Below are 23,133 nucleotides of genomic sequence, written 5' to 3'. Positions count from 1 at the left end.
TCATGAAGTACAATGTGTAACCTTAAATTTATGTACTGTATTTTCTGGTGTATAAGACTACTTTTTAACCCAGGAAAATGTTCTCAAAAGTCAGGGGTCGTCTTATACGCCGAGTGTTGTCTTATAGGGAAGGTGTTGAAATTTCCGAGCTGACTGGAGAATCTGCGGTCACCGCATATTGTGGGGGAGCTCAAAAATGGCCGCGGCCACATACTCTCCGTATGTGGTGACCGTATGAAAGCAGCAAGGGTGGCGCTGTACAGGTACGCTAGAAGAAAATCTTGGAGACAGAGAGGGCTGGGCAGGCAGGGAGAGCTGACCAATCCAAGCAGGCTTTATATACAACAAGTTTTCCTGCTAAGTACCTGCATGTCATAAGCATTTGAATTAAAATTATAATATTGAAATCTGATGTTTTTTTAAATTTTTATTTGGTATGCGTTGGAAGAGGGGTAGTCTTATACGGCGAGTATATCCCAAACTCTATATTTTAACTGGAAAAGTTGGAGGTCGTCTTATATGCCCAGTCGTCATATACGCCGGAAAATATGGTAACTTTACAGAATGGTGTGTTGCCATCAAGGTTTTCTGTTGGTGATTTTCTTGTGTGTGAATTTAGGATACTGTATTTACTCATGTTTAAGTCTAAAAATTTAGGTAAACCAAATATCCAAAAACCTGATTCAACTTATCCACGTGTCAGTGTAAGTAGTGTACCTTAACTTTTATTTTAAAAAGGGAATGATCTTTGGTGAAAGGCAAGAATATAATCTGTCCTGGAAGCACACACTCACACCAGGGAGGTAGCCAAAGGGGGGGGGGGGGGTTTGCGGGTCCGGACCCCCCCGGCACGTGGGCACGTTCAAGCTCCTTCCTCCTCCTCCCGTCCGTCAAAAGCATGGACGACTCAGATGGAGAGGGAAAGAGGGGGAAAGACAGAAGTCGCAGGGAGGGAGCAGGGAGGCTCAGAGAGAGGGAGGGAGGGAGGGAGGGAGGGAGGGAGGGAGTGGGCGGGGGTCCCTCCCTGCTTCTTCTTTCACTCTCTTTTCCTCTCCATCCTCCTCCTCCTCCTCACTTTTGCCAGAAAAAAAGTCTCTGTTCCTATGGAAGGAGAGGAGGAAGAGGAGAAAGAAGAAGATGAAGGGAAGGAAGGAAGGAAGGAAGGAAGGAAGGAAGGAAGGAAGGAAGGAATAAATAAAGAATGAAAGGAAGGGAGGGAGGGAGGGAGAACAAAAGAAAGGAAGGAAAGAAGAGGAAGGAAAGAAGGAGAAGGAAGGAATGAAGGAAAAAGGAAGGAAAGCTCTAAAAGGAAATATAAAAGAAAGAAAAGGTGACTTCTACTTTCCTTTCATCAGTTATATCCATATACAATATAGTAAAATAATAATAAAATCATCATCAACATCATCATCATCATCATCATCATCATCATCATCATCTCCTCTTATCAACTACAGGTTTAGTCTTCCTTATCCAAAATTCTGAGGACTAGATGTATTTTGGATTTTAGAGTTTTTCAGAGTTTGGTATATTTATATATGTATAATGGGATATCTTGGAGATGAGACCCAAGTCCAACTATTAAATCCATTTATGTTTAATATGCTTCACATAGACATAGGCCAAAGGTAATTTAATACACAATATTTTTAAAATAATTTTGTGCTTCCATACACTGAGCTGTCAGAGAAATCTTGAGACCACACCAATAATTCAGTAATTTATCTAAACCTTCAGGATTCCCAAGTTTCCTTTAGTTGGGGTCAGACCAGATGCTCTCATGGACAGTTTTGGATTTTGGAATAATTCAGATTTCAGAAATCCAGATAAAGGAGACTCGGACTCTACTGTGTACATTTCTTCTGATAATGAACTTGTGTTTTCAAAAACAGTCATTTCTGGATTTTTGCAACAACAAAAAAGAGGAGGGTCCGTGATGCAAAAAAGCAAGACGCTTCCTTCCAGCTTTGTTTTTTCTCTTTTTAAAAATAAAAATAAAATAAAATACAGTTAGCTGGCCCCTTTTCAGCATGTCAATGGGGATGATTTGATTGAGATTTCCTGCATGGCAGAATGGGGTTGGACTGGATGGCCATTCTTGGGGTCTCTTCCAGCTCTATTATTCTATGATTAATTAATTAACATAAGGAATCAATCTAAGTGGGTCGCCAATGAAAGGTCAGCTGCAAAGGTCTAGGCCTCTCTGCCCTCCTGCCTTGTAAGCAAAGTCCATTGGCAGACCTCTAGGTTTTACTTTGCAAGGAGTTTTTATTTTCTTTATTTTCGCCTTTTTAAAGGAGTTCCCCCCCAAATTCTGCCAGATGATGAATCGGGGCTATTGAGTCCTATGGCCCAACACTAGGCAATGCTAGACTGCAGGTCCCATCATCCAGCAGCAACACAGACTGCTGGGAACTGCAGTCTAATAAGGCTGCAAAAATAATCCAGTTCGACACCATTTTAATGCTATGGAAAATCCTGGGATTTGTAGTATGTTGTGGCACCAGAGCTCTCTGACAAAGAAGGCTAAATGTTTCACAAAGCTACAATCCCCATTATTATTATTATTATTATTATTATTATTATTATTATTATTATATCCTGCCTTTCTCCCAATATACAGACTCAAGGTGCCGATTCCCCATAGCATTAATCTAAACTAGTGTCTTTCTATAATGTAGATGGACGCCCCCATTACATAATTATAACACTCTGATCCTACTGTGATTTTAAGTGTTTTTAAAGTTATACAGTTTTAAAGTTATAAAGTCTTATAACGCAAGCTATGCACTGTTGGACTATTGCACTACAACTTTTTATTGATTGATTTTATATCCTGCCTTTCTGCCAAAATAGGATTCTCTTAAAGGGGTTTGTTTTTTATAAAAAGAAAGGAACATATTATTGTAATGTGTCTTGGAATTAAAAGTTATGATATATATATATATATATATATATATATATAGAGAGAGAGAGAGAGAGAGAGAGAGAGAGAGTGTGTGTCTTGGAATTAAAAATTGTGTGTGTGTGTGTGTGCATGTGTATGTCTTAGAATTAAAAATCCCTCTTGGAAGTGGGAATGAAATGTTGTGTGGATGCAGCCTGAGTTCTTAGCTCAGCTCAGATGTTGGAATGCAGTTCAGGGCAGAGTTGGGGAGTTCCCAGAATCCCCCAGCCAACTCTGGCAGGGGGATTCTGGGAGCTGTAGTCCCCCAAACCCCATAATTGTTCCAAGCTCTGGTTTAGCATTTGGAGACGGAGAATGGGTGGGTGCGAGTGAGAGAGACGCTTTTCCACTGACAAAACCCTGTGTTTTCTTCAGCTTCGTTTGAGCTGAACCAAAAGAGCTTTAAATCTGTCACCAGTGGCTTATAAATTATCCATAAATGCACCATTAAAGGCAAAAAGATCTATATGGGCCAGGAGGATGACACTGTGAGCTGCCTTAAAACATGTTTATGTGTTGTGTATGTTGTGCTTTGTGTGTGCAATGAGTACAGATTACAAAGCCTGGGTATCAAATACCCTCCTATCTCCCAAATGTTCATCCTCAGGTAGTTCCTTTTTTGTCCTCATCCTTAGGCCTTTCCTTCTTGTGCTTCCTCTGAGTGTCTCAGAGCATGAACAGAGTGGCTGCCACCCATTGCTTGAACAGCTGCACTTTGCTTTGTCGACCTGAATTTATCTGATGTAAACATCTTCAGAGGAAAGACTCAATTTGCATCTGCACTGAAAAAATAATCCAGTTTGACACCACTTTAACTGCCCTCAGCTCCATGCCGTGGAATGCTGGGATTTGTAGTTTGTTGCGGCACCTGACAGAGATGGATAAACAGCTCCTCAAAACTACAAATCCCAAGATTCCATAGCACAGAGCCATAATGGATGTTAAAGTGGTGTCATCCTGAGGTATACACTCAACCCTCTTTCTGTGTCTTGGGACACTCAACCCTCTTTCTGTGTCTTGGGGGGGGGGGGGGCTCTTAGCCTCTCAAAAAAACAACAAAGAGATTGGTGATTAAATGTTGGGACTGTTAAAATGAGGTCAGTTGAAGTATCCAAAATATGCCTATATTGTAATAACTCTCTTTGCATTCTCTGAAATACATGAAGACTTTCATACAGTTTAGAAACAAACACTGTGGGGTTTACCGCACAGGTCCTCCTCGGTCCAGCCTCAGAATGGAACGGAAGAGGCAGGAACGAGTGCAAAACAAGTGGGGCACGGATTTTACCGCACACAAAAGTCCCCATTCCATTCCATTCCCCTCTCTTCCGTGCCCATTCCGTTCCAGAGGGGGCAATTTTTGAGAACTGTTCAGAACAGTTCTCAAAAACCATTCCCTTCTGGAATGGAATGGGCATGGAAGAGAGGGGAACGGAATGAGTGAGGGACTCCCTTGTGTGTGGTAAAATCTGTCCCCCACTTGTTCCGTTCCCTTCCGTTCCGTTCTGAGGCCGTCCTTGGAGCCCAGTGCGGTCAACTCCCGTGAGAATGCCAAATAACATTACAGAAGAATTCAACATTTCTTTAGCATAGCAGTGTTCTGGATAATTCTGCAAATGAACCTATTTTCTTCCTTCCAGAGGGAAAAATAACTTATGGCTAAATATATGCAAGTATACTGTATATACCTGACTATAAGTCAAGAAATTTATGTCCCAAAATTGACCCTAAAATCCTGGGTCAGTTTATATATGGGTCAGTACACTAATACTGCTTAGAAAGGTCCTGAAACTAGAACAGTGGTGATACCTACTCTTCCCCATTCTTCGTGCCTGGTGGCAAGAGGGGTGTGTATGTGTGAAAGAGTTTCCCAATCCAATTTTAAAGCCTGCTCTTCCCATCAAAGAAACCCGCCATTTAGCTCCATTTCTGTCCCTTCCCAAACCAATGTTAAAAACTCTCCTCCGGGACCAGGGAAGTTGTGTTAGGTGGTCAGGAGAGATCCAGAGAAGAACAGTCATAGAGTTGGAAGACACCACAAGGACCATCCAGTCCAGCCACCTGCCATGCAGGAACTCACAATCAAAGCACTCCTCAGATAAGGCCATCCAGCCTCTGTTTAAAGACCTTCAGAGGGGAGATGAAAGTGGTGTTTCCCCTTTCCATCCTTTGTTATAGTGCCCTACATTTACCCTCAACTTATCCATGGGTCATATCAAAATCCATGATTTTTACCCTGAAACCTTTCTTCGACTTATACATGAAGTCTGCTTGTACATCAGTATATATGGTAATTGTCAGGATTATTTTACTATCCTGTGCTTGGAGCAGAGATTGGAGGGAAATGAATTAATTATTTAATGAGGGCTGAATCTCAGGACAACTGGTATTCAACTTGAAGTAGATCAGAAATCATTGCAGATACACTCCCAGTTTTAATCCATAGCTGGAAATTGTGTAGTTTGCTCTGCTTGTTCTGAACATGTTTTTTTCTGAGTTGTTGGGGGCAGGGGATGAGTAAGACCTCAGTTGGTCACCTGGATCTCCAGCCTTTCCAGGGCACAATAGCCGCAGTGCCACAGATATACGGTGCTCCTTCAGCGCTGCATTGTATGGATGCAGTGCCGGAGGAACGCAGTGACGCTGCATGCCATGTGGAGTGGCATGTGGCATCATTGTGCCTTGGGGGAAGAGTCGGGGCATGCATCATGTGGATGCAACACCCTGACTCAACCTGCAGGCTGGCCTTAATGGCCAGTCTGAAGAGCCCCTAAGTTGCTGTTTTGCTAGGGAGATTCAAAAGTGCCTCTGGATTTGCAAGAAAAGAAGATGCACTTTTGTATGTGTGGGTATGTATGTTTCTGGTTTCCTAGAGAGATTCCAAAGACCCACTGGATTTGCAAGGAGAACGTGTTGGGGGGGGGGGGACTGGTGCTTAACTAATGCCCTTGCTTTGTCCATTACATCCTTGGTTACATGCCCCTATATTGTACCCTTGCCTTATTCACATATCAAAATCCATAATTTTGGCCCCAAAAGCTGACCTCAACTTATACATGAGGTCGACTTATACATGAATATAGGTTAATCATACTGTGTGCCTAACCCTTTAAAATTCTGCTGGTAAGTTATGTTGAAAGAAAGAAATTATTTCACTAAAATAAGAAGTAGCTTGTGTGTGTGTGTGCACATGCGTACGTGCATGGAAAGGGAGAGGGCATCTCATGAAAATAGTTCTCCATTAAATTTCCAATTTCCAATGCCACTTTCATAGTTCTGAGAGTAGGAGGTGATTGTTCACTAACTCAAGTATGTTGGTGAAGTTGAGGGAGAGACTGGCTTGAAAACTGATTATTTTCACTTGCTTTGCGCCTCAGTAGAGCTTTGCCTGAGTAGAATTCAAAGGCTACTTGGTTGCTTGACTTGGTTAAGGGAATGGACAAGATTAGAAAACAATAGATTACTTGAGCTAGAAGGAGAAGGCATTAGATTTGGATGGCAGTGGTATTTGGGATGCAAAAAAGAGAAAATTAATAAGGATTTCAACAGTCATTGTATTAGAAGAACAATATTTAAGACATGGAAAAAATACAGAGCTAGAATCTTAAACAAAATTCTGTTATCGATCTCGCCCCAGGAGCTTTCTCAAAGGAGAGAAATGGCTCAAAAAGAGAATTGGTTAACATAAAAATTACTGTTAAAAAAACAAAATGAGAGAACTCAGTTAAAATCTCAAGAAGAATTAAAAAAAGAGGGATATGAAATAACTTGGTTCCCATATAGACAAAGAGGTATAAAATGGACAGTAATTCGATGTAAAGACAAAGAATCTGAAATGTGCAAAATTTTAAATGGAGACTCAAAAAAAATAATAGGAAAAGTTTACAAAAGGTTCTAAAAAAATGGAAATGGAAGAAGTAGTAGTAAAGGAAGGCATGGTAAAACGGGCAAGAAACATAGGATACTCACTAGAACTGAGCAGATGGAAAAACTCATGGAAAATAGTATCAAGGTAAACAAAGTCACAGAATTTAAGAGACAATTACTATAAAATGTATTTTCGATAATACCTGACACCAACAAAGATCTCAAAATATACAAAAACAAAAATAATTTCTCTTGAACATGTAAAGAAGAAATTGGAACATTTTATCATTGTTGATGGTCATGTAAAAAAGTTTTAAAAATGGATAATGGTGAATAATACAATAAATGATTTTTTAAAGATTAATTTGCATATGAAGCCAGAACTTTTCTTGTTAAACATAATAATAATAATAATAATAATAATAATATGGTTTATTTATAATCCGCTTTTCCAAAATTTGATCAAAGCGGCATACAATTGGAGTATAAAACATCTCAATAAAATCAATTAAAAACAACATTAAAAACAACACAGTAATCATAACAACAAAAGGGCCAGATGGATAGGGGAGTTGATATACACACTACCAGGTCGTCAATGAAAGGGGGTAAGGGATAATATGATTCTCACGGTGGGAAGGATTGGGAAAAGAAGAACGTCTTTAGATTCTTTTTAAAAAGATCTAAGGATGTGGTGGAGCGGAGCTCATCTGGGAGATTATTCCAAGATCTAGGGGCCAGGATAGAAAATGCCCTCTGTGAGGTCCTCACATAGCGTGTTGTTGGGACCTCCAACAATTTCATCCCTGTCGACCTGAGTGTGCGGGGTGGATTGTATGGGGATAGGCGGTCCTCCAAGTACCCTGGGCCCAAGCCATTTAGGGCTTTACATGACTGAAAAAGAATTGGAAAAGAAACATGGAAAAGTATTTTTATATGACCACCATGGCACAGATAGCTCTTGTGCAGAAATTTAAATCTGAATCTATTCCGGATAAATAAGATTGATTGGTTTTTTTAAAAAAAATTAACAAATACACAAATATACAAGAAACATACCCAAAAAGCCATCGTATTAAGATATCTCGTAATCCAAAAAAATCCCTTATCCCTTATCAATCTTTGTACTTCTTCTGTTTCAATAATCTATATTCAATATTCAATATTTGTTCATTTAAAAAAAAGGAAATAGGAGAGGGAAAGGGGGAAAAAGAAAGACCAAAAAGAGCTAGACAAAGAACAGAAACAAAAACAAAACAAAAAACAAAAATAAAAAAGAACCAACACGTAACAGAAAAAATAAACGTGTAAACAAGACAAAGCAAACCATAGTGAAAAAAACTCAAAAGGAGAAACGAAAAAATAAATCAATAAAGCAACACAAAACAAAACAAAACAAGCATTTTGTTGAACTTCCTTCTTTCAAAATATTTGTTTAGGGTTGTGTTTTAATATGTTTAATAAAAATTATTTTTAAAAAAGAAAACTGATTCTTTTAACTTACTTTGCACCTCATGCAATTTTTGCCTGAGCAGAATTCCAAAGCTACTTGAAATATAACTTTAGATTAAATTTACTGGTTACATGCAGTTCTAATAAACTTCTCATTTAAGCTATTTTAAATTCCTACAAATGACTCATCTCTATGCTTGAGCTGAACTCTCTCAAATTTGTCTCAAATTGGGGTGCAAATAAAATAGGTTAATTCAGTACTTGGATGTGAAACAAATTTTAACTAGTACTACTGAGATATCAATGGTAATAGTGTACTTCCTTTAAATACTATTACTTTCTACTAGGCTATTGGAGAAAAAGGCTCCACATGTGTTTATTTATTTATTTAATGAAATAAAGCACTATCTTGTATTCTGTAGGAACAGAGTTAGCTGAATTACTGTGTATTTACAGATGCATTCTTTAAAATCATTACTTCCACTGCAATTTTCCCTCTTATCTATATTTTACATCCTTGCAATATGAATCAGTTAAATAACATTTGAGTGGGGCAGTCTTATGAATTTGCCCTGTATCACAGAGGTTCTCTGTGTGGCTATGAACAGCAGCTTAACAGCAGATAGCTTTTCCTTATGATTATTATAAATGCCCATGATTCATGCAGCACTGTGAGTTTGGGGAACATTATTCTTGTAAGGCCTCAAATCTGTTAAGAATCCTGGTTTCATTTTAAGGATGGAAGACTTAAGGAGTAAATGACCCCCAGAGATCCTGAAAGTACAGGGCAGATAATATGGGAGATAATTCTGTGGGCAACTTGGACACCAGACATGCAGGACTTTAAAGGTAATAACCAATACTTTGCATGTTGCCTGGAAACTAATTGGCAGGCAGTGGTGTGTTGTTTTTTTCTGGTTTTTTGGGGCTATATGGTCATGTTTTAGAAAAGTTTATTCCTGATGTTTTGCCTGCATCTGTGGCTGGCATCTTCAGAGAAGATGAATTTTCATTTCTGTGAAGATGCCAGCCACAGATGCAGGTGAAATGTCAGGAATAAACATTTCTAGAACATGGCCTCATAGCCCAAAAAACCCACAGAGCCCTAAAAACCCACAGCCATGAAAGCCTTCTATAGCCAGCCAGTGGTGTGATTTTAATATTGGCATGATATGATCCCTCGTGGATGTCCCAGTATCCAATCAATTTTGAACTAATTAAAGTTTCCAAACTTGGAACAGAGGTAGCCCAGTGTACACTGCAAAAGTCCATCCTTGAGGTTACCAGTGTACGCACTACCATCCTTAGGTCCCCTCTTGCAAGGGGTGCAATTGGCATAACAGCCAAAACTCTTATTAAACACTCCTCACTGTTATATCTATCTGAGCTGCCATTTGGAGCAACGGATCCATATTTGGCCCTCAGGCTGTTTTCATAGCCCCACAGGGGTGCATGTTTCTTTTTTGCTCCAGAATGACCCTACAAATAAGTGAGATATAAATAAAAGATTTATTTATTTGTTTGTTTGTTTGTTTAATGCACTTCAGGAAGTGTGGAGAACTTTTCCACCATGTTTGTACACCCCCGGGAGGGCACATATCCACCCCATTTTGTAGCAAAACCTAGCCAGTTTATATCCAGGAGAGCTTTTAAAAAAACAACAGAATGTGAACAAGAAATTATTTCTGCTAACTTTGTACCTTTTTTTTAAAGACCTCTCTTAGGTCTAAAATGGCCCAGGAAGGCTTGATAAAAATGCTCATATACCACCTTGGGAGCACAGCAATTCATTCATTCATTCATTCATTCATTCATTCAAGGATACCGACAGTGGAAAATTGTGGCCATCCAAGTTCTCCTGGTGGCTAAGGCACCACACTGGGCATTTCCATGTGTAAGCTGTAATAAAAAAGCGATGTGCAACAACCTCAAAAACCACCAGAGCAAAATAATAATAATAATAATAATAATAATAATAATAATAATAAACATCAGCAAATGTAACTGACATTGTCTGGATTACTACTGATTATTTCACTTATGATTTGAATAAAATAAAAATTTGACTGACAGCTACAACCCTTAAAATTTGTTTCATAGAATCTTAGACTCATAGAGTTGGAAAAGACCACAAGGACCATCCAGTCAGGAACACAGAATCAAAGCATGCCCAACAGATGGCCATCCAGCCTCTATATAAAAATCTCCAAAGGAGACTCCACCACTCTCCAAGGGAGTGTGTTCCACTGTCTACCGCTCTTACTGTCAGGAGGTTTCTCCTAATGTTGAGGTGGGATCTCTTTTCCTCTAGTTTGAATCCATTGTTCCATGCCCTATTCTCTGGAGCAGGAGAAAACAAGTTTGCTCCATCCTCAATATGAAATCTCTTCAAATACTTATACAGGGCTATCATATCACATCTTAACCATCTCTTCTCCTGTGTAAACATACCCAGCTCCCTAAGTCTCTCCTCATATGGCATGGTTTCCAGACCCTTCACCATTTTGGTTGCCGCCTTCTGGACACCAACTTCCATGCAGAATGGACCCAAAACAGCAATTTTTCAAGGGAGAAAAAGCTAGTTTGATTATCAGTGTCAAATATTCCATTAGATAACACACAAAGTCTGGTGAGTGTGTGATTAAGCATATGAGACATATTGTCTGAAGAGCTAACCTTCAATAAGACCAACCAAAATACTTTCAAGATATTCAGCAAACTTGGCATACTGAATGTTACATCAAACAACAATAATAAACTCACTTGGGAGGAGGGGTGTTGGAGGACATACTTAGAAAAATACCAGTCTGGTCTGTAATATTGATTGTAAGGTTGATGGATTGGCATTGATCGTAAGGTTGATGGGTTGGCATTCATAATGGGGTGAACTCCTTTCAATAGTCCCAGCTTCTGCCAGCTTAGCAGTTTGAAAGCATGCAAATGCAAGTAGATAAATAGGCACCACTTTGGTGGGAAGGTAACAGTGTTCAGTGCAATCATGCTGGCCACATGGCCATCAAATTTGTCTTCAGACAACACTGGCTCTTTGGCTTAGTAATGGAGATGAGCACTGCCCCCTACAGTTGGTTATGCTAGACATTCATGTCAAGGGGAAACCTTAACCTTTACTCTTTTGCAATATACTTTTATACCTGACATTAATCTCATATGTAAGTTGAGGGCAGGTTTTGAGGCCAAAGTTATGGATTTTTATATAACCTATGTATAATTTGAGGGGCATGTAACAAAAGATGCAAAGGATAAAGGAAAGAAAAATGGTGTCAAAGCACACTGCTATTATCCCTCCCAGACATTCAAAAAGGCCAGAAGTGGTGCCGATTTTAGTTTCTTCCAGGATGGACAAAGCTCTTGCCTTTTGCCACTCTACTCAGAGAAGGGGATGATTTCTTTTTTGATAAGAATTAAGGTACAGTACTTACGTTAACTCATGGATAAGCTGACCCAGTTTTTTGGGGTCATTTTTTGACCAACATTTCTAGATTTATACAGGAGTATATACAGTAGGTCTAAAGCAGAAATGATCCAGTTTGCAGCTGGTTTAACTGTCCTGGCTCTATGCTAGGAAATCCCAGGAATTGTAGTTTATTGTGGCACCAGAGTTCTCTGACAGAGGTGGCTAAATTTTTCACAAAACTACAGTCCCCAGAATTCCCTAGCATTGAGCCAGGGCAGTTAAAGCAGTCTCAAACTGGATTATTTCTGCAGTGTGTTTTGGACCATAGTTTCAGAAACATAAAATAAACAAATAAACAAATTTTCACATGACCCTTGACAATGTGTGGAATGGGTATTGGTTATGGGTGCGTTGTAGGCTTATGTTGGACCTAAAGAAGGATGCATAAGCCCTGGAACAAGTAACAACTTCAGATTTGGAAGGATGGAAGAACAAAGGATTGAATTGATGCAAATTTCTTGGGTTGCTGTAAAGGAAAGAGTGGAGGTTGGAAGGGAGAAAGGGAACAGGGACTTTTAGAAAAAGAAGTCAGGGCTCCAAAAAGTGTGATATAGGCAGACATATGACTTGGATACCTATTTGACTGTTTATTCTTAAAGTAGTCCCAGTGGAAGTCTTTTCAGGATCAAAACCAACCTTTTGCTTCAGAGGAAGAATCATAAGGGTCCATGTATAGGGCCCACCTGTTACTACATTTTGATTCCTTGGCTCTCTTGTTGAAAAGATCTTTGGTAGCATTGCAGGAAGAGACCTCTGGAGAGGAGCTGCTGGTTAGAGTATACAAAGCTAGATGGATTAATTATTTGAATTAGTATAACCCAAGCTTTGTATGTATCAAGTACAAATAAAATAAAAAGGAAATTCTTGGAAAATAAGATTGATTATACACATGTGGATAACATAATGGTAATTTCTAATTTTTAAACTGATGCAGAGGCTTATAAAGAAACAGACCTCTCGCAGGGAGGTTTAAGAAATTAAAATGTATCAATGCAAAATATTCACATAGCAACACTGTGTAACTTGTGATGTAAGAGAAATAATTAATATTAAACCAGTAATCAGAATACAGAGTTCTAAAAATTATTTTGCTGGTGAGCAACAAACTGATCTCAATATTTTGTCTCATGATCTCTTCTAATTTGAAATTACCAACCAAAAAGATTTCAGACTACAGTCCTATACAGCCTAATCTGAGAGTATGAGCCACTGAAGTGGATAGAATTTATTTCTGAATAGATGTTTGCACAGTTATTTTCAGTCTCTAAAAGTATTTCTTGTGCAACATCCTCCTTTCCTGCTTTCTGTGGGAATAGAAATAAATTAGGGTATCCAGTCACTCTCAAGAGAGTAAGAGTTAAAAACACAGAATATAAAATTACAGAGGACCAAACCATGATCAGAAGAACAAAATGAGGAACCACAAAAAACAAACTTAATGACAGCGAGGCTGTGTTTCTAAGAATTGCAGAAAGATTAAAATGCAACACATATGCAGCCTTCTCTAAGAACACAGATTTTGTCAGCATTAAAGGTGGCAGCCTTACTACCAATTTTCAAAAATTTGTGTGTTCTTTCCAATTTTTCTGCATCGATTTTTTATAACAGCTAAGCAATAAAAGCGCTGGGTTTTTAGAGATTTGTATTAGAGATTTCTCATGGTAAATGTTGTTACAAGAAAGTCTGCAAGCAACCTTCACCTACAAGTGAATATTACTGATTTGTAAAGAAAAAATGTTTCAAACAGGTAAATGTTACATCTTATATTTATTTTTTGTATACGGGACAACAATGAAACTACTTGTGGAGACAGTTTGTTATGTGTATGTAGTTCATAGTACCTGGAAGTAAGTAGTTATAAATAATAATTTGTAATTGTTTCCTTTTGTCACTAAGTTGCATTATGGATATAGCATTATGAAAAATAATTTTAACTCACCAGTGTAATTGGGACAGTTTTATCTATGTATATGGTCTCACTTGTTAGATGTGTTCTGTGCTATAGGCAAGCATCTTTTGGACTACTTTATTAATTTACCAGAAAGGCAATTATTTTAATTACTTTTAGATGATGATAAAGAATTACTTTTTATTACAACAACTCAGTATCTCACTGGTGGTGGTGGTTGTGGTAATTAGAACTGATTGCATTTTAAAAGTAACTTTCCAAGTTATGTAGTTCACATATGCTACCAACTGCTAAATGGGCCATGAGGAAATTTTGATACTGAAATAGCGGGTCAGATGCTCATGTTGGTTCCTAAATTATTGTTGTGCGCTTTGCGATAGCTTTTAGCAGAAATTTTATATCCAGAACATGGTAGCAAAACATCTGCAGGACTGAAAACTGAGAGCCACTGTTGTTCTTAGTTGCATTTGCAATCCATATTTCCTCCAGTGAACTCTGGACAGTGTACATGAATTTCCCCCTCCCCACTTTGTGTATGCCTTCAAGTTACCTGTCAATGTATGGTGAATTTCATAGGATTTTCTTAGGCAAGAAATACTCAGTGGTGGTTTTCAATTCTTTGCACTGAAATACCTTTGCTCTGAAATAGCCTACAATACCTGGAATTCATGGGTGGTCTCTCATCCAAGTACTCTACTTAGCTTCCAATATCAGATGGAGTCTGGTGCCTTTAGGATTTTACCCTTGCAACAATTATGTGAGAGAGGCTAGGCTGAAAGACCAAATGGACCACAGTCACCCAGGGAATTTCATGTGCCAGTTGGGACATGAATGTGGAACTTCCTAGTCCAATCTAATGTTTCAATCACATCACTGTGGTGATGCCACACTCTCTGTTGCCACAATATACATTGTTGAGATTCTAACCTTCTTGCTAAGGAGCTCTACAGAACTTAGTAGACTTCTGAATAGTTGTATTTACGATGTGGCTTTATGCAGAGTTGCTAGGTTAGAACCAGAGGTTTCTCTTGTACCTTTAAATCTGCTACTGAATCAGAATATGAGACAGCTGTGGTTTCTTCTGCCCAGTTCTCTGCAGTACTTTTGACTGCTTGAACATTTCTGGGTATTCTTTAATTGTAGGGTTTTTTTATTATTCTTACAAGGTTGATAGGCATTCAAATTGAATTTGGAAATCCTTTTTGGTAACTAGTTCGCAATGCATATTTGATTTCTCACATATAAATCTCAGTTCAGGCTTATTCAGTGATCTCAGCTGAAGTTTATTCCCAAGTACACAAAATTTCATGCTTAGGCTGCAATCCTACATATGCTATCTTGGGTATTAGTTGAATTTGTGGTGTAGGGTCCCTCCATCATACTCCTTTGCTCCAGTGTGTCAGCTTTCTTAATTAAGATGTTACTAGTACGTTTATGATTGATTAAAGTAAAGTGGAGATATGCATCTTTATTAGAATTGTTTATAACCCTTTGCTGTACGGCAGAATTAATTAAGACTAGGAGGTGTTGGATATTTGTTTTCTGAGGTGATAGTGCTATATAACAGTCGGGAGGCAGTTGTATAGTGGCACAAATAACAGCCTCTCCTCTGGATTCATTAGCAGGCCAAGATAAAACTTACAATGCATAACAACTATTTCTGTGTGACAGTGGCATGTACTTGTACTTATTTTCATCTGTACAGCTGAGAGAGAGCATTTTAAACCATTTAAATAAATGAAAGTGGAATTTAATACTCCTTTCCTAATTGTAGCAATGTGTCAGGTTTTGTTGTATTTTAAATGGAAGATCCAGTCATATTGCCTGCAAAGTGTTTAGGATCAATGCTGTATGTTAATCAACCAGGAGGGAAACAGTAACCTTGGTGTTTCAATAGTCTGTAATATTTTATTACATAATTAGCACTGGCCATTTTCCTGGTGATCCATTTTGCGCTAAATAGGTGGACAGGTGTATCCTCGTTGTTAAGAAAGGACCTAGCAAATGCACATTGCCTCTCAGAATTCATTTTCTCTCCTCTTGATTTCAATAAGAGAGATGGCAAGAAAAGCAACCAAGCTGGAAGTGAGTTAAAAGTTTTTGGAATGTAATTCAGAGGTTAGCCTTTACTTTTACATTTGTTGCTAAATTGGGAGATGAGTCAGCTGTGCTTCTTGTGCCCACTTTTTTCTCATTTAGTCAGCTACCTCATTTTAGGACACCTGGTCTCTTCCCCATTGCAGTTATGATTTGAAGGAATGTGTCAGTGATAGCACCAGAAAATAGCACCAGAAAATTGGCTGAGGTTGCCTTCCAATTCACCAGTAGTTTTAAAGGGGCAATTGAAGGAAATGCAGCTGAATGCAATCTTATAACACTAGGTGAGTTCTTCCCATCTGATTTGTCCCTCTTTAGTCTTCTTGTGTTCTGACATAAGAAGACTAACATTAGTTGACTAATACCAAGATTTCAATAAAGCAAAAGTGTCTTATGGGTTCTTAGACATTAAAAAATTTATTGTTATGCAGGATTTGGTTGACAGTAACACAACTTATGGCTCTGGAATCACCATGTGGTCCTCAGCTACTATGTCTTGCACAACTGGTGGGACCCTACCCATTTTCCCTGCAACTCTGCTTCACCTGCAGGGATAAACACTATTTCTGGCTTCTGAGACAGTAGCTGAGTGAAAAGCTGAAGCATCTTCCAGTCCATAGTGACTCTGGAGATTATCACACTACATTCTTAAAGCATTGTTATTCCATTTTAACTGCTCTGGCTGCATTGTGTTGCATTCTGAAGTTTATAGTTCTCTGGCTGTATGTTCTAAATGCCCCCCCATAAACTGAAAATCCCAGAATGCAACAGGAGGCAACCAAAACAGTTAAAGTGGAATAGCAGCTCTTTAAGAGTGTAGTGCGATAATCTCTGTTTCTCAAATTCCTTATTGCCCACTAATATGTGCATTTTTGTACATCAGTGTGGTCCCAAAAATCCAGCTGATACTAGATATCACCACTGGGACCAATAATTTTGTATATCTCTTGTCTATTTCATCAGATATATAGCAGCAATAATCAGAAATATATTTTGCTGTAACAGTTCAGTTTTGTGAATGATCACTAGATGGCATTGTTTATGTACAAAACAGAAGCAAGTCAGTGCTAGGTGTTCTTTTAAGCATATCTCTTGCCCTGCATACACATTAAAATAGGACAGCTCATCTGAAGTATTTTAGTACAAGTTAGGCCTGTTACAGACAGCCAAAATAAAGCTGCTTCGAGTCACAGTGGAGGTATGGTGTTTCAATGATGCATGCGTCCTAAGAGTTCAGAAGTCGCACCAAAGCCACGCTCCAGCCCTAAAGACTGGAAGGTGGCTTTGGTGCAGCTTCTGGACTCTTAGGATGCATGCATCATTGAAATACCATACCTCCACTGTGACTCGAAGCAGCTTTATTTTGGCTGTCTGTAACAGGCCTTAGTTAGTTATTCTAGTTCAGCAAACACTGCCAGCTGTGGTAGGGAAAAGACAATGCTCTAATCAGTGCAGCTACAGTAATACATGTAGGCAGATGAAAATAGTTGTGTTTTCATAATTTTTCAGTCATAGCAGAATAGTACAATGTCATTTTAAAGTATTCTTTTCATTTAAATAAAGTATGTGGAGGTGGGAATATATGGAACCAGCAATCCTATTCTTAGTCCAAAGCCAGTTTTTCTTGCTTTATTGAGACTCTGAGCAGTAAGATTGGTTCTGAGTCTGTACAGTTTGTATGCACGGACTCACATAATAAAATATTACCTTACAAAACAAAGGCCACATGAAAAAATAAACAATAAATTGGGGGGGGGGGGAGGCTAGAAACTGATATCTAGCTTTCTGTTCACAGGAATATCTTTATGTGGAAGGCCATGCAGTCATGTGCATTGTAACCTATCCTGCCTGCATAATGGCTTATAGATCCATGTTGCTGTTCAGACTCATTTGTAATTATATTTTGACTTTTTTATTTCTACAATGGATGTTGCATCCAATGTAGAACTTCTGCTTGCTGAGATCTGTAGTTTTAGACCTAGCAGTGAAAAAAGGCAAGATCTGCTATGAGAGAGATCTCTCCTGATTCTGAACCATGGTAGTGAATAGCAGTGGCATCACTGGGGTGGAGGTCAGGGGTGGACCACACCGGATGACACCCAGAAGTGAGGGAGATATCTGAATTGGGCCCCCTCCCCCTTTGGGGCAGGAGAGGCACATACAGATCCTTCCATGCTGCTCCGTACAGTGCTTCCTCTCCAGGTTGAAAGCCCAGGATGGAGGAGGACCAGCGACTGGTCAGATTGAAAACCATGGTGACAGCACGGATTGAGACCAGGCAAGTGCAGTTGCCACGGCCACAGCCTGGTTTATTGGGCCCATCTACTTGAGGCCTGTATCTCCTCATACGAACCTGCGAGAGCCCTAGGATTTTCAGGAGAAACTTTTTTCTTGGTCCCACCACCATCACAGGCTCACTTGGTGAGGACCTTTTCAGTGGCTGCTCCAACACTGTGGAACTTCCTTCCATGGGAGGCCAGGCTGGTTCTCTCCCTGCTCTCCTTTCACCAGCAGGCACAACATTTTATTTTCAAGCAGACTTTTAATGCATAATTGTTCCCAGGAGGCTTCTTATTAGGGTGTTGCTTTGGTAGGTTTTTTAAAGGTTTTATATTTTTAACTTAGTATTTTAAAAGACTTTATGTTTGTTACCTTTTATATTACTGTGGAGTATCAACCGTGTTTTATAATGGTAGTTTTATTGTTTCTAAGCATCTTTTGTGAGATGCCTTGGGTCCAATTTGGGAGAAAGAAGGCATATAAACAAGCAAACCAGTCATTGAAGTCCAGGCCTGTCATGAGAAAAGGCATCTGGGAGGTCAATAGACTGGCAACTTGGAGCGGCCTCTGGCTGCTTCAGCCCCAGTTGCTCCCTGTTCAGTGCAGAACTGTGGTGACCAGACGCCGCGGTCCTGAGGCCACCACTGACACTGTTCCGAATGGGCTGCTGGCAAGGAGCACTTTTTTGGTGCTCCTTTTGCTGGGAGCTCCGGGTCACCTTAGCCAGCTGTGGTACAGCTTCAGAGGATTCGGGGCATGTGTCATCTTTACGCCAGACCCCCAGATCAGCCCAAAGCCGGCACTTTTGGCCTGTGTATTTCAGGCCTAGGTAAGCAAGTTAGCCCACAGGCCGGTGCTTTTTGCCATTCTGTACAGGGCCTTAATGCCAGTCCTGTATAATAAGGAACACCGTAAATATGAAGCCTCCTGCTCTTGGGGCGCTCTGGCTTTTTCCTCCTTGTAAACATTTTGACAAGTTTCTTTTCCATTCCCTCCCACTCAAATGTCTTTGGTATTCATCCACCTCCCCACTCCCCTCTGTCTGAGGGCCTCACCCCTCAGGCTTTCGGCTTTTCTTCTTTGACCTTCTTCCCACCAGCCTTCATCTTCCTCTGCTCCTCCTCCGCTTTGTCATCTGTTTCTCTTCTTCCTCTTTCAGCTGTTTCTTCTCTGTTTTTGACTCTGCTTCCAGCCACACTACCTCCTCTAGACTCCCCCTCCTCTTATATTACTTCCCTGATAACTTGTCCCTGTCTTCCAGACAACTTGTTTCCTCCTCCTCCATCTTTGGTCCCTTCTGGCTCTTCTCCTCTTGTTTCCCTCTCTGTCTTTTCTCCTACTATTTCTTCTCTCTTTAAACTCATTACCACCCACCCAGAGCCGGCCTCCACCAGCATTTCCTCCAAGGGCTTTTCCCATGGCATGCTTGCATCTGTTCTTGCTGACCTGTACCCTGCTGCCTCTGAGATTCCCTTGGTCTTGTGGGCAAGTTAGGGGTTGGGACTCTGGAGCTTATCGCACACTTTTGTCTCCGTTCTGGGCACGAGCAGGGAATACTGTAGCCAAGTGAAAATGAAGTTTATTGCATGCTAAACTGTCGGCAAGGTATCCCTGAGGTGGGCTGAGGTGTGTGAATTTTGCTTAGCCGGAAAGCATTCTTGCTCAGCCAGAATCTTTCCAGCTGAGCAAAATTCACATGACTCGCCTGGCTCAGGGACGGGTTAGGGTTGATGATGGCATAGGGTTGCCTTGCCGACAGTTTAGCATGTGATAAACTCCAATTTCACTTGGCCACACATGTTCTGTCAGGACCATGTGGCACACTTGGCCTGGAAATGACATGGATGTGGACACTAGGTGGAACTGCAGCAGAGGTAACTACAGTTCAAGTGGCAGGTGTGCATGAGTCAGCATTTGGAAGATGTGCATCATGGGACATATGATGCAACATCCAAGTAGGTGAAGTCAGTTAGAGGTGCATCATGGGATACTGTATGATGCAACATACTCTGGGTATGAAACCAGCAAGGTTTCATTGGTGGCATGGCTATCACATGACTTCACAGAAGACCACCTATAAAAGGGAGAAGGTGACTATCTCCATTGTTGGGTTGTTGTGGTCGGTGACTGGTGAAGCACTTTGTTTGTTTGTATATAGAGCTATGAGTATCCAAGACAGCTGTCTGGTACTCTGTGCATTCCTGTAAATAGCTTGCAACAAGTGATTAAAGCCCTCTTGCTTGAGTGAGAGCCTTGCTGTCCAACAGTGTTTATTTCTTCAAGCTGGGAGCTCAAGGCTGAAGCCTGTGTGGGAGGAATTTTTCCTTCTCAGCCTGAAGCCTTTGCAGACGTCTCTCCAAGAGCCTTCTCGTGGCGTCCTGCCTGCGTGGATCAACTCTGCATGTGGTCGTAGTGGACACAGCACATCTCTCTACACCCCACCTTTCCACCTTCCACGGATTAAATCACTATTAAAAAGGGCCCTTTTTTAAACAATTACGAGAACACATCCATGACAAAAACGGAAGCGTCCCCCTTTAAAAGTGTTAACCACAATCCCACCAGGAGGCTCCCATTGCAGATTGGTGACGCTGGGGCAACAGGAGCAGAGCGGAAGTTAAGTAATGTGATAAACCCCTATATTCCACTTTAACTGCCATAGCAACTAATTGTGGAATCCTGGGATTTGCTATTTAGGGAAGGGTGTTCATAATTCTCAGCCAAAGAGCTCTTGGACCTCACTAAACTACCAAATCAAGAATTCCACAGGATGTTGCCATGGAAGTTAAAGTGGAATATAGCGCTATAACATTGTAGTGTGTTAAGGACCACAATTTATCTTCAGGAAACTTTCCCTATGCTCATAAGTCTGTGGCTAATAGTACAGTATCTCTTTTGTCCTCATGCTACTCTGAAAGAGAGGTAGTTTACTCTCTGGCACAGAACAAAAATGTTCTGAATGATGTATTATTTAATAAAATATTTATAGCCATTATAGCTAGGGATCCTGATTCAGAAAGTTTGAGTCTAGATCACACCATTACTTTGCCTTTCCCCTTGTCACCATTTTCTGTTTATTTACTTTTAAATCTTTTTTTTAATTTTACAACATTAAAACATAAGGAAACAGATTCAGTTTTATATTATCCAACACCCCAACAGCAAACAGTATCAAAAGCAGTAAATATATTCCTTCTCGTTCTTATTGTCCTTTTTACTTATTCCGGTGTATTAACCCATCCATTATATCTCCTTAAACATTCATCAGACATTTCTTCCAGCCACCACCTGTTCATAGCTCTCTTCATACCTCTCCTACTGCTTACTCTTCTCCCCCTAAACCTCATTCTTTCTTCTACTTCCACAGCCTCCCTCTTTCATTCTTCTACAAATTCCTTTTTCACACCTTCTCACTTATTCTGCATTTCCTGAAACATTCTTGCTTTTCCATCCATAGGAGTTTATCAGATGCAAGTTTTTGGTGATTTTTCCTGCCCAAAGAGTCACTTTAGTGCAACCAACATAGCGCAATAAAGCGATAACGCGATGTTCTTCCAGACGTCATTCATTTCTATGGGAGCCCGTTGCGCAACACTTCTGTAGTTTTAGCGTCATTCCTCCCCTTTTGGGGCATTACGGGGAAAAAGGAAAGTCCGGCATTTGTCTCCCGTTATCCTTTCTAATGCCTTGTGAAATGGTTTGGTGTGGTAGGGAGTAACACAACGCGACGCAAAAGTTACTGATTGCAAAGTTCCCATGATGCTGAGCTGCTTTTTCACCCCATTCCCTTCCAGTGGCCTTCCTTTTTCAGGGCAACCCCGGGGGAGCGGGTTTTAAGTGTGTATATATAAATATGTATATAAATAAATGTGTGTTCTGAGTGAATATGTGCAGAGATACATTCTTTGCACGAATGCAAACGTGCATATATGTGTGTGTGTGTGTGTGTGTGTGTGTGTTTTGCCTTGATGTGTGATGGAGGAATACATAGGATGCTATAAATTAAGGGGACCCTAAAAGGTCATCAAGTCCCCCTCTTCTTCTGAAGGAATACATAGGTTGCCAGAGAGATGGGAGGGACCTCAAAGGGTCATCCAGTCCAGCCCCTTCTTCTGTCCTGAAGGAATACATGTGAATATAAAAACATGTGTGTGTTATCAGCTATTGTGGATACTGTGAATATGCAGAGAGATGTTTATTAGTATGTGTCTCTGACATATATGTATATACATATGTATATCTGTCTTGTCTGCCTGTACAGCGCGCCCACGCCATACGTGGCTTGAGCATACGTGGTCAAGCTGCGGGGCACGGAAGGGGCGGCGCGTCCCATTCAATTGAATGGGCATGCACACCCATTGTACGCCGCCGCGCTGCCGCGCATGAGCCCCATTGTTTCCAATGGGGCTTGAGCATAGGCGGAATTTGCCTTAAGCGGACGGATCCGGAACGGATCCCCGCGTAAGGTGAGGGCCCACTGTATTTATAAAGAGGGGTGTGTGTGTGAATATATGTGTGTGTGTGTGTGTGTGTGTGTATATGTTCTATATAGGTATAGGTATATGTATATGTGGGGGGGAGTGGGGTCTGTACCTATAGGTAAATCTAATCTATGCAAGGGACCCCCAAGGGCCATCCAATCCAGCCACTTCTTCTGCCCTGAAGGAATACAGAGGATGCCAGAGAGATGGAAGGGATCCCAAATGACCATCCAGTCCAGCCCCTTCTAACTCTAACCCTTCCCCCTCCTTTTTTTTAAAGAGCCAGGCACAAAATGCCCCAAAGTGTGCACATTTTGTCAAATAAACCTCTTATGATCTGCCCTTGGCCCCATTTTCAACCCCAAAATGCACGTTAATGCATCCTGTATCCCCCACTCCTTGCCACCCCAGAATGCCTCTTGCACATGTAATAATAATAATAATAATAATAATAATAAATTCATCACCTCGTAAATGCCAGAAAATGCATTCTTTTATGCATTTAAAAGCAATTCAGAGCTGTCCCTGAATTCCTTGCAAAAGCATGTATTGTTTTGCCAATTGCCTAATTGACAAGAGCAACAAATGTAACATTCGAATGTAACATTCGCATTTTAGGATGGAT

General features: G+C 40.3%; 1 protein-coding gene across 6 annotated transcripts in view; it reads left to right on the top strand.

Moving 5' to 3' along the window:
* The window catches only part of SHANK2 (SH3 and multiple ankyrin repeat domains 2), a 480,993-nt gene that overhangs the window by 197,970 nt on the left and 259,890 nt on the right, over positions 1-23,133 (top strand). The window lies entirely within an intron of this gene.

The sequence above is a fragment of the Sceloporus occidentalis genome, unplaced genomic scaffold (assembly GCF_023333645.1).
Source record: "Sceloporus occidentalis isolate IW3139 unplaced genomic scaffold, rSceOcc1.0.p SCAF_4, whole genome shotgun sequence".
Classification (NCBI taxonomy): Eukaryota; Metazoa; Chordata; class Lepidosauria; order Squamata; family Phrynosomatidae; genus Sceloporus; species Sceloporus occidentalis.
This window is presented reverse-complemented; position numbering and strand designations above follow the sequence as displayed.